The sequence below is a fragment of the Sparus aurata genome, chromosome 15 (genome assembly GCF_900880675.1).
Source record: "Sparus aurata chromosome 15, fSpaAur1.1, whole genome shotgun sequence".
Classification (NCBI taxonomy): domain Eukaryota; kingdom Metazoa; phylum Chordata; class Actinopteri; order Spariformes; family Sparidae; genus Sparus; species Sparus aurata.
Genome location: NC_044201.1, coordinates 1,684,143 through 1,695,720, shown reverse-complemented (window position 1 = coordinate 1,695,720; position 11,578 = coordinate 1,684,143). Strand labels below are relative to the sequence as shown.

The window sequence follows — 11,578 nt, the reverse complement described above, 5'->3', positions numbered from 1 at the left end:
TGTGGATTTTCTGGGCATGTGCTTTCTTTAAAACACGCTGACATCATCATCATGACTTCGGTCTGTGTGAATCACTATCGGCAGAGAATTGGTGAACCAACACTTTGGAGATAATGCGGCGTCACTGTGTAAAAAGGGCCTGTGATGCTAATTCCTGCATACAAGCCCCTGCAGATCAGGAAAACAAACCACAGTGAAGCAGGGGAGGGGTTGGCCCGCAGGAGCAATGGAAGCATTACAGGACTGCTTCAAGTGCAGGACATGTTCAAGGCAGCTCCTATGAATAATTATTACACTTGGATGGATGAGTATGTTGAGTCTGAGTCTGCATGCATTCAGAAGTGCATGGAGGATGTTAGTGTGATCAAAAACATCACCACACGGGCCAACGAGAAACCCTGGATGAACAGTGAGGTACGTGCAATGCTGAAAGCCAGAAATGTCGATTTGGTGACATGGTGGCACTTATAACAGCTAGAGCCAACCTGAACCTTGCCATAAGAGTTGCAAAGCGTGCCCATGCTCAGAAAGTACAGGACTTCTTCCATAACCCCACTAACACCCGACAAATGTGGCAGGGTAGTCAAGTCATCACAGAGTATAAAATTGGTATGTGTGGACATGGCCTCAGTATGGACACAGCTGATGTCAGGAGAACCCTGAGGAGAGTGAACATACCGATGACATACCAGGATGGTTGCTCAAGGAATGTGCTGACCAGCTGGCAGGGGTTCTCACAGACATATTCAACACCCTGTTGATCCAGGCTGAGGTACCATCATGCCTAAAGAATGCCGCAATTATACCAGTGCCAAAAAACCCACAGTCTCCTCGCAATGATTACTACCCCGTAGCACTCAACCCAAACATTTACTACTAACCACTACTAACCATATTGTGAATTCTGAGGATGACACAACAGTAGTGGACCTTATCCTTGAAGACAGCAACATGGCCTACAGAGAGGAGGTGAAGCATCCAGTGGACTGGTACAAAACCAAAAGCCTAGCCCTGAACGTCGACAAAACCAAGGAGATCATCGTCAACTTCAGGAGGAGCCAGCCCAGTCACACACCACTCCTCATCAACAACATAGCAGTGGAGAGAGTCAGCAGCACCAAGTTCCTGTTCCACCACGAGTCGCACCCCCTTTATAACAGAGGAACTATAGAGAGCATACTGACCAGCTGTATCTCTGTCTGGTTAGGAGCCTGCAGTGCCTCTCACTGGAAGTCCCTGCAGAGCATGGTGAGGACAGCAGAGAAAATCTTCGAGACGTCACTTCCTCCCATCCACCACATTGCTGGCCAGGGCTCATAACATCAGGAGAGACAGCTCCCACTCCCACCATGGACTGTTTTCACTGCTGAGCTCTGGGAAGAGGCTCTGCAACCTTCGTAGCAGAACAGTCGGGTTCCATAACAGCTTCTTCCAACAAACCATAAGACTAGGGATGGGTACCAATACTCGGTACCATAATGGCACCGTTGCTGACGTAAACGGTAGTAACCAGACCAAAAAGCAATGGTGACGTCAGTTTTTCACCTGCATGGATGGAAGTGAACCTTCAAAATGCCTAGGGTGAAACATTCAAGAGTTTGGCTATTCTTGACGTCAAAAGTTGCGGACTCGGCTACCTGCAACAAGTGCTTGTACAAGGGAGGTAATACCTTGAATTTGACTAAACATCTGACGACACATGGCATTTTTTTAAATGCCGAGAAATGTGCCGTCTTTCATAGCCTGCTGTGAGACCCCACACTAAGCACATCTGCTGCCGCCAGCAGAGTTAGCATCCCTGTAGAATAGAGTCCCAGCCCTGCCAGTGTCGTAGACATCACAGATGATGATCACAGCGGCTGCTCTTCTTCGGGTGAGTAACTTAATGTTGTTAATGTGAAATTTATGTAGAGTAAGTAACTAAATGCATGTAAATTAATGCACTAATCTTGCATGTAGGATGAACTAGCAAACACCGTTGAAATGGCAAGCTAACGTAGCTAGCATTATGTATCAATTTGTTGTGTTGCGTTCGAAAGTCCTGCTGGATGTCAGCTATCTGCTTAATACAAATTTTCGAGTGCGTGTGACCGTAAAATGTTTAACTTCAAATCTTTCATTTAACATTACGTTTTTATACATAAAAGCGTAATGTAATTTATGCATACAATCAGAAATCGATCGGTTGCAGGATAGGCTAGCCTATCATGCGTTTCACCATAGGCTACACTATGCATCACGTTCAAGTTGAAAGTAAAATGACATGAAGCTATTTCACCAGGATTAGGCAGCAGAATGTATGCACTTAAACAGAATCATGACATAGTCTCATGCAGTGGTCTTTTTGTTGTTTGATGGCAGTGACTCCCTTCACCCTGGCCAAGAAGGCTGAAGTGACAAAAGAAAAGGTGGAGGAAATTCATAGGGCACCCACAAAATGTGTGGTGAAAGACCTCCATCCATTTTCAACAGTCACCATCATTCAGGTGAAAAATTGAGTGAAGACATTGCTATGATGTATAAATAGTATTTGTTGTGTAGACTGTAGCTATATGCTATCAAGACAAATCATATGTATTTTTTTTAATACAGGGAGATGACCACTGCCCTTAATTCTAGGTACAAACCCCCATCCAGGATGACTACTGACTACATCCAGGGATGACTACTTGCAAGGGATGACTACTTGCAAGGTTTGTTGCAAATGGGTCAAATGACCTAGGAGGAGTTCAGAAAAGTAAGTTTATATTTTTTCACAGAGCCTTAGAGGTTAATGGGGAAGTAGTCACCTGGGTTTCATGTCATTCAGACAGACCAATGTGGAGATATGCAACACTTCATGTTTTGAACAAAATGTATTGGAAGTTGTTATTTAATAACTTGAGTTTGGTTTGGAATATCAAAATTGTTTTAATAACCTTTGTCAGGAGAGTCCACAGATGCTGTGTGCAATGTTTCGTGCAAATTGGTGAAATGCAGTTTGAAAAAGTAGGTTTGCGACATTTTGCGAATGTGCATAAAAAAACGGTAGGCGGAAATAGGGCCTATATGCGTGATTCAGCACAATTCAGTGAACGCGTGGATATAAGGTTTTTGAATGTGTGACAAATGGGGCGGCTGTAGCTCAGTGGGTAGAGCTGGTTGACTGGTGATCAGAAGATCACTGGTTCGAATCCTGGCTCCCCAGGGCGGGACTGAGCTACATGTCGAAGTATCCTTGAGCAAGATACTGAACCCCAAAGTTGCTCCTGATGTGCAGTTGGCACCTTGTGTGAAGGCAGCCACTGCCATCAGTAAGGGTCCTGCGATGAACTGGCGACTCATCCAGGGTGAACCCTGGCCTACGCCCATAGAGTGAAACTGGATTTTGCCCCAGTAAGCCCCGCAACCCCGCAAAAAGCGGCAACATCCCGCGACCCTCACGGATAAGCGGAAAAGAAAACGGAACGGAACGGAACTAAACATAGTTAATCATTTTCCATACGCTAGAAAGGCTCACACAGAACAATTTAATGAAGGCAGAGGAGTTAATTAAGTGCATGCACACACACAGTGGCGGTCCTCCAAGATAAAAATGATAATTAAAATTATAATGTCTATTTATTTTTCTACTGTTTTTGCCATCCCTCTATCTTCAACAAAACTTTAATATAAAAAAAATAAATAAATCAAACGTTAGGAAAAGAAATGACGATTCTGACGTATAGCCCCTTCAGCTGTTACACGTCACGGTCACAACATGCTAGTGCACACACTGATGCGAAGTCGGGTGGTTGGCTGTGTGTCGATGGGTCACAGCTACAGTCCAGACAATGAAACGGCAAAAGCCTTCGGGGTGCACTTTCTAAAGCGCAGAGAAGAGCAGGAGAAAGTTGCAAAGGAGAAAGGTATGTCATTTTGATTATATATTTGTTAAATTCACCGAGCATTCATAATCATGCTAGCTAGCAGTAGCATCATGTCATCTTACTAGTAAGCTAACGTTAAGTAGCAATGAGGGTGTGTGACGTACCGCTTCGTTTGGCCAGATTTGGTCGTTATTAACATGCAGTGGGCCGCAAAATTGTCATAATAGGACTGTCATAAGATGGGTTCAGACTGCTGGCCTGGGTTGGCCTTGACTGGCTGGCTGTTTTTCAGAAAACAAGCTATACAAGTTGATGCTTGCTGTAGTATATAGCACTTTGTATCTCATTGTGTGCAATGAAATAAAAAATTGAGTGGACATGAAAAGTCTATTATTACTGTCCATATAGCAAAATTAGATTCGATTAAGTTTTGGATTACTTTTAACTTCACTGTCAACTTCAAGTACCATGAAATACAGTTAAACTTCTCACCAGAGTGCAAAGTAAAGTGCTGAGTGAGTCAGTGCCTCATATGCAGATGAGGATATCAACATGTGGACGTTGTCGAGAGAGGTGCAAAAGATGAGCATATGTTATATACTGATGAACAGAGATAAGTATAAGTTGCATACTGGTTGAATATTGTATCAGGAAAGTTGAGCATAATAATAATAAATCATGTAGAGTTATGTTTAAACAGCAAGGTATACACATAAAGCTGTGAGCATATGGGACTGAAGTGAAATTATATAAAATGAATGCCCAAATTAAAATGCTTAGCAACTAAATAATAATATCATTTAAAAAATGGAAATTATTTACTCCATGTTGATAATACACTTATATGATTTTAGGTTCACTATTAAAATATGTAGGACCACCTGCAGCTGAATCAGACCAAGAATAGCCAAGCACCTCAGCTGCTCCAGTTTCCTCAGGTGAGTTTAAAGTGTCAGTGAATGTTTGTGATGATAAAAATGTATTGACTTATGTGAAAATGACAATATGTTGTCCCATATCTCATCCAGTCAATGTATTTGCACTTGTTTATGTTTATGTCTCTCTATGTTTATGGACCTAGAGCCACCAGAGGAGACACTACAAGAGCATGCTGCTCTTCCTGCCAACCTCGCCCTGCCTCTAACCACTGAGCATGGATGTTCAGGTGAGTGTAAGCTGCTCATCTTGATTGCACCACTTATTCCATACTTGGTGTGTCTCAGGTGTGTGCCTGATGAATGTAAACGATTTTAGCAATAACTTTACTGTCCTGTTTTATTTATTTAAGTTGGCTCAACGATGTTCTCTTTAAAAAAATATCAGGTTCTGCTTTATGCTGCAGTCACTAAGTAGCATTACATTGACATTATATTTATTGTGTATGTGTGTGTGTGTGTGTGTGTGTGGTAAGTTATCATGAATACAAGGTGAGAAAGTGTGCTTCATGTGCCCTCTAGATGCAGCAAACACTGGCAGTTCACCTTTAGCTGATCCTGTTGACTGGCCTCTTCATGTAACAGACCTTATGAGAACAGAGTTGGTTCGGAGAGGGCCGTATCATGTACCACCTGATTTAATTTTTTCTTTTTGTGTAATTATTATTATGTTTATTCATTTGCACATATTGTTATATTTTTTGGATTATCAGTGTTTAAATAAATGAGCAATTCTTTGGACATGGTCTTTGGTCTTTTCTCATGGGGATGGGGCGCTATCAGGAAAGCTCGCCTAGGGCACCAAATAGTCTATGACTGCCCCTGCAGACACATAAGTCCTGTACATGCGCACACGCATGCTAAAGTGCCCTCTTGAGAGGCAAAACGCGTGCTAAAGTGCCCTCTTGAGAGGCAAAACGCGTGCTAAAGTGCCCTCTTGGGAGGCAAAACGCATGCTAAAGTGCCCTCCTGGTTGGCAAAACACACTAAACTGCCCTCTTGGGTGGAACAAACACTAAACTACCCTCTTGGCTGGTTAAAACATGATAAACTGTCCACTTGGGTGGCAGAAGGGCATCTTTAAGTGCCCTCATCATTGGCAAAACACACTAAACTGCCCTCTTGGGTGAAAAAAAAACCCCTTAATTGCTCTCTTGGCTGGTTAAAAGAAGTTTAAGCGCACTCCCGATTGGCAAAACATGATAACCTGCCCTCTAGTCTTGGGTGGTATAAACGCGTGCTTAAGTGCCCTCGTGGTTGGTAAAACACAAGTGCTCTCTGCCACTGTGCTGCCATTGGATGGACAATATTGGTTTCCAATTAAGGCATGCAAGCTTTCCCAGAGTCATTTTATGGTCTCAACAAGTTAAACCCTGTTTATGTTCAATACACTTTGTATGGCCATTAGCCCATATTTTCTGTTTTTTTTTTTATTTTCTACTAGCTAAGCAAGAAGCTATTAGCTAGCCAGTCAAACATAGCCCACTCACACCTTACGCACCATACGCACACACACCTGATGCACCACCCTATTCCTGAAAGGGGCTACGCCACTCTTACAACAATGGCAACTGCAGACGCAGGAAACCCATATACAGAGCTTGATCCCCCCTCCTCTTTCACTGAAGTCGCAGGTGTGGAAGTATTTTGGATTTCCAGTGAGTTATGTTGACAATGTTCATGTTGTCGACAAAAAAGCCACAGTTTGCAAGCTCTGCAGAAACTAGATGGCAGGTTATTTTGTTTAAGTTTCCAATTGACTGAAGATGTAAGTTATTGTTACATTATGTTGTTAATAAATGTTTTAAATTTAACAATGTAGTGTGGTACATTGTGAACAAAGGTCAGATATTATATTGCATAAAAGTCTAGTCTAAAAATGGCATAGCAACCTGTGCTTTAAAAAAAAATAAATGTAAAAATCGAGAATCGAATCGAAGATGTAATCGAATCGAGGATTTGGAGAATCGTGACACCCCTACTAAATACTAGTGTATGTAGCCTGGAAGTGCTATTATTAGGTAGAGATGCCTATCACATATTTAAGCCTAGGCTGAGGAGCTAGCCTAGCTAAGTCTTGCAGGAATAGCTTTTTAAAGCTAGCCAGTAAAAATAAAAGTGGGGTTAGCATTGCATATCAGGGTTTCCGCCAGGTTTAAGTTGACCCCCCGCCAGGCTAAGCATTTGGGATTTTTTATTCTATTTTAATTTTTTTAAATGCTTTTCTTTAAAATGCCTTTTTAAGTGCACAGCTCGGTTGGAAACATATATAGTGGCTTGCAAAAGTATTCACCCCCCTTGAACTTTTCCACATTTTGTCACGTTACAACCACAAACGCAATTGTATTTATTAGGATTTCATGTGACCAACACAAAGCGGTGCATAATTGTGAAGTGGAAGGAAAATGATACAAGGTTTTCAAACATTTTTAAAAGTAGAAAACTGAAAAGTGTGGTGGGCAAAAGTATTCGCCCCACTTTACTCTGATACACTTAAATAAAATCCAGTGCAACCAATTGCCTTCAGAAGTCACCTAATTAGTAAATGGAGTTCACCTGTGTGTAATCTAATCTCAGTGTAAATACAGCTGATCTGTGAAGGCCTCAGAGGTTTGCTAGAGAACATTGTTGAACAAACAGCATCATGAAGCCCAAGGAACACACCAGACAGGTCAGGGATAAAGTTGTGGAGAAGTTTAAAGCATGGTTAGGATATGAAAAAATATCCAAAGCTTTGAACATCTCACAGAGAACTGTTCAATCCATTGGATGGGAAGATGGATGGAGCCAAATACAGGACAATCTTGGAAGAAAACCTGTTAGAGTCTGCAAAAGACTTGAGACTGGGGCGGAGGTTCACCTTCCAGCAGGACAACAAGCCTAAACATACAGCCAGAGCTACAATGGAATGGTTTAGATCAAAGAATATTCATATGTTAGAACGGCCCAGTCAAAGTCCAGACCTAAATCCAAGTGAGAATCTTTGGCAAGACTTGAAAATTGCTGTTCACAGACACTCTCCATCCAATCAGACTAAACTTGAGCTATTTTGCAAGAAGGAATGGGCAAATAGTTCAGTCTCTATATGTGCATCGCTGGTAGAGACTTACCCCGAAAGACTTGCAGCTGTCATTGCAGGGAAAGGTGGTTCTACAAAGTATTGACTCAGGGGGGTGAATACTTTTGCACACCACACTTTTCTGTTTTTTATTTTGAAAAATGTTTAAAAACCATGTATCATTCTCCTTCCACTTCATAATTATGCACAACTTTGTGTTGGTTTATCACATAAAACCCCATTAAAATACATTTACATTTGTGGTTGTAACATGACAAAATGTGGAAAAGTTCAAGGGGGGTGAATACTTTTGCAAGCCACTGTATGTCCATACTCATCATAGTTTGTTTCTTTTGAGGTGTCAAATAAATATTTTAAACGTGTATTGTTCCCTGTGTTTTTATCACAGAGCCCTATTGGGTGAAGAAAACACACTAAACTCCAGAAGACTATTAAGATCAAGAAATACTATGAAACATTACTGTTAAAATGACTTTTATGTTGGGCCCCTTTTTGAACTATATTGAGCCAGAACTATATCTCACAGAACCAGTTTGGATTCTCTGGTGCTCATTTGGTGTTAAAATGCACTAGAATACAGGAAATGGCCTCTACTTAATTGAAAATGTTCTGGGGGAGGACCCCCAGACCCCCTAGGGTTTTATTTCCTTCAAACATCCATGTCTCTGTGTTCTTCACAGTCCAATGTTGAATCTACACAGTTCTCGTGGATGCTGATCCTAACTACAAATTAACTTGAGTAGTCTGTCTAGTTAGTCTGTTTTAAGGCTATAAAATGTGCCATTTGTATAACATATAAACATGTATAAAGTGCCCTCGGTAACACACAGAACTTAGTGCCCTCTTCAGTGGCGAGAATGCGCTGTATGTGCCCTTTTTTTTCTTTTCGCCCCTGCCCTTCAAAAAGTCTGTGCACGTCACTGGAGGTTGATGATGATGAGATGGACAACATTGCATGAAAAGTGGGATTTTCGTCCCCGTGAGCGCCCCTTATTTTCGTCAGTTAACGACAATTACAGCCTGTGAACGTTGCGTTCGTCTGTGCCACATATTGACGGAAACGAACTATGATGTATGTGGAGCTCACTGAGGTGCTAATGGCTCTAATTAGCATATGAATAGCAGCACTATCACTCAGTATTGGATGAAACCACTACTTTTAAACAAGAAAAATTACTTGTGGCAGATCTGTCGCTATTGGTCACCCTGGGTCATTCTAAATGTGAACCAAAATATAATAATTATATTTATTTTTATATATATATATATATATATATATTATATATATATATATAGATATATTTATCGTCTCTATATCTATCTATCTATATATATATCTCTCTGTGTCTCTCTATCTCTCTCTATCTCTCTCTCTCTCTCTGTCTCTATCTCTCTCTCTGTGTCTCTCTCTCTCTCTCTCTGTTGTCTCTCTCTCTCTGGTGTCTCTCTCTCTCTCTGTGTCCTCTCTCTCTCTCTCCTGTGTCTCTCTCTCTCTCTGTGTCTCTCTCCTCTCTCTGTGTCTCTCTCTCTGTCTGTCTGTCTGTCTGTTGTCTGTGTCTCTCTCTCTCTCTCTCTCTCTCTCTCTCTCTCTCTCTCTTCTCTCGCGCTCTCTCTCTCTCTGTGTCTCTCTCTCTCTCTCTCTCTGTGTCTCTCTGTCTCTCTCTCTCTCTGTGTCTCTCTCTCTCTGTGTCTATATATATATGTGTATATATATATATATATATGTGTATATATATATGTATATGGTATGTATGTATGTAGTATGTGTTATATATATATATATATATATATATCTACTATATATATATATATATATATATATATATATATATATATATATATATATATATACATGCTATTATGTTGTATATTCATGTCATTTTATCCTATGGACTACACTCACCATCAAGGACATGAATGAATTTATTGAGGAAAGGAAAATTTGCCAGGAAGGTGCTGTTTATTCAAAGAAAGTGCTTTATTAGCACAAACACAAACACAAACACACAACTATGTACAAAGCATAGGAGATCTGCCCACACAACAAATGGGAAGCTCACGAGATGCCCAAAATCCTACAGCACCGTGAAGTGTCTGTTTGCTGCCTCGGAGCTGTAGGTAACTGGCGGCATTGTGTCTGAATTCGTTCAGATTTTGCAGACGTTTGCGTTGCCCTGTACTTCGGAATCGCCTCTAACCTCGACTGCAGCGTTGCACAGAGCTAAGTGAGATGTGTGGTTAACACATCCACGGTGCATTTAAGCAAGACCAAAGAAAAGGTCACTATAGTCATGCCACTATGCACAGTGGTTGAGCTCTAGGAGACTGTAGCCCTTTTTAGATAGAAAAGGCGGCACATTTGTTCCAAGGTAAGGATGGCAATGTCCCAGCCTGTCTTTCTAAAATGAAGGCGTAATATTCCTCCTTTTCCAAAAGCCGCCTCTGAAGTAGGCGTAAACATGTGACGTGACGTGAAGCTCGAAGTTGGGCTGTGAACAATGACAACAAATTTGTCTTCAAAATAAGAGCTTTACATTGCACCCCATTGGAGTTTAGAACTGGGTTCTTAGCGGGGGGCTTTTAATTTGAAATTAGCGACCGTTCTTAGCTTGCCGAAATGACAACAAGCTAACACGACCAAACAGCTACAGAGACCGAGGAGACGCTAGCATCTCCTGGATCTCAGCGGCTGTCCAGTTGCTCATCTTAATGTCCGCGGATGAAATGATGGACTGACTGCTGTGATCAGCTGTTTCTTGGTTTTAAAACTCCCCGGCTGTGGGTCGCACAACAGTGCAGGTCACTGACACCTCCGCCCACCTCACACAGAGGCCAGCCTTTGTGGCAAAGCCTGATTACATTGGCTATTGCTAATGACATACACAGTAATTAATCTAACATACTTTCATTAAATAAATCAATTCAAGCTAAAATTTAAGAGTCTATAATTAGGCTATACTGAGCCTGATGTATTTATACCAGAGATTTTCTTAAACTGAAGTTGATACCTTTTAAAAAAATGTTACCTGCGGTAAAAACCCCCCTGCTACCCTGATTTGCATTTGTATAGCTCACAGCATTTTCATTTTCATGCCATGGGGGTCATGGGGGGGACAACTGCCAAGCAAGGCCCACATCAATTTTTGACATTTCACAGCAGTTTTCCGTGTTGCCTGCAAATTGCCGTGTGCAGTCGTAAACCTAAACTTCCACGACAATCTACAGTGCCACTTACTGACGAAAATCCCACTTTTCATGCAGTGCAAGCCAGAAAAACATGTAAGTTCAGAATTGTTCAATCAGAAGAACCATGTACCACTATATTCTAAAATTGATTCTTTTTTGTTTTCCAGCCACGAAAGGTCCAGAGGAAGTTGGCCTTGGAACAGCTGTTTGAGGATGAGGACAGAGAGCTTCTCCAGGCAGCTTCTCAAATGATAAGAAGTGAACCCTTCATCACAGAGCAGGTGCAGAAGGAGCTGGACATCTACAAAGGTCTGCCTGCAATGTCCTCTGGACCTTATGGCCTGGTGGTGGGGTAAGAGAGATTCTCTCCCCAATTTATCTGCCCTATCAGATACTTGCATATACATCTCAAATAAAAAAAAAAAAAGCTTTTTGTAAAGGCTCATATATGCTCTACGTAAGAAACACGTACAGATACCGATGGAGCCTTCTGTCCGTACCCTGCGTGGCTTTCATGCATATTTCTGCAC

General features: G+C 41.5%; 1 protein-coding gene and 1 long non-coding RNA gene across 7 annotated transcripts in view; one reads left to right on the top strand and one right to left on the bottom strand.

The window, feature by feature from the left end:
* eno4 (enolase 4) overlaps positions 1-11,578 on the bottom strand; it is an 84,760-nt gene that overhangs the window by 32,290 nt on the left and 40,892 nt on the right. The gene's annotated exons all lie outside the window — the stretch shown is intronic.
* Positions 4,719-5,524, top strand: LOC115596061 (uncharacterized). Its single transcript, XR_003986838.1, has 3 exons — positions 4,719-4,786; positions 4,930-5,013; positions 5,306-5,524. It is a non-coding gene; the product is annotated as an uncharacterized LOC115596061 (long non-coding RNA).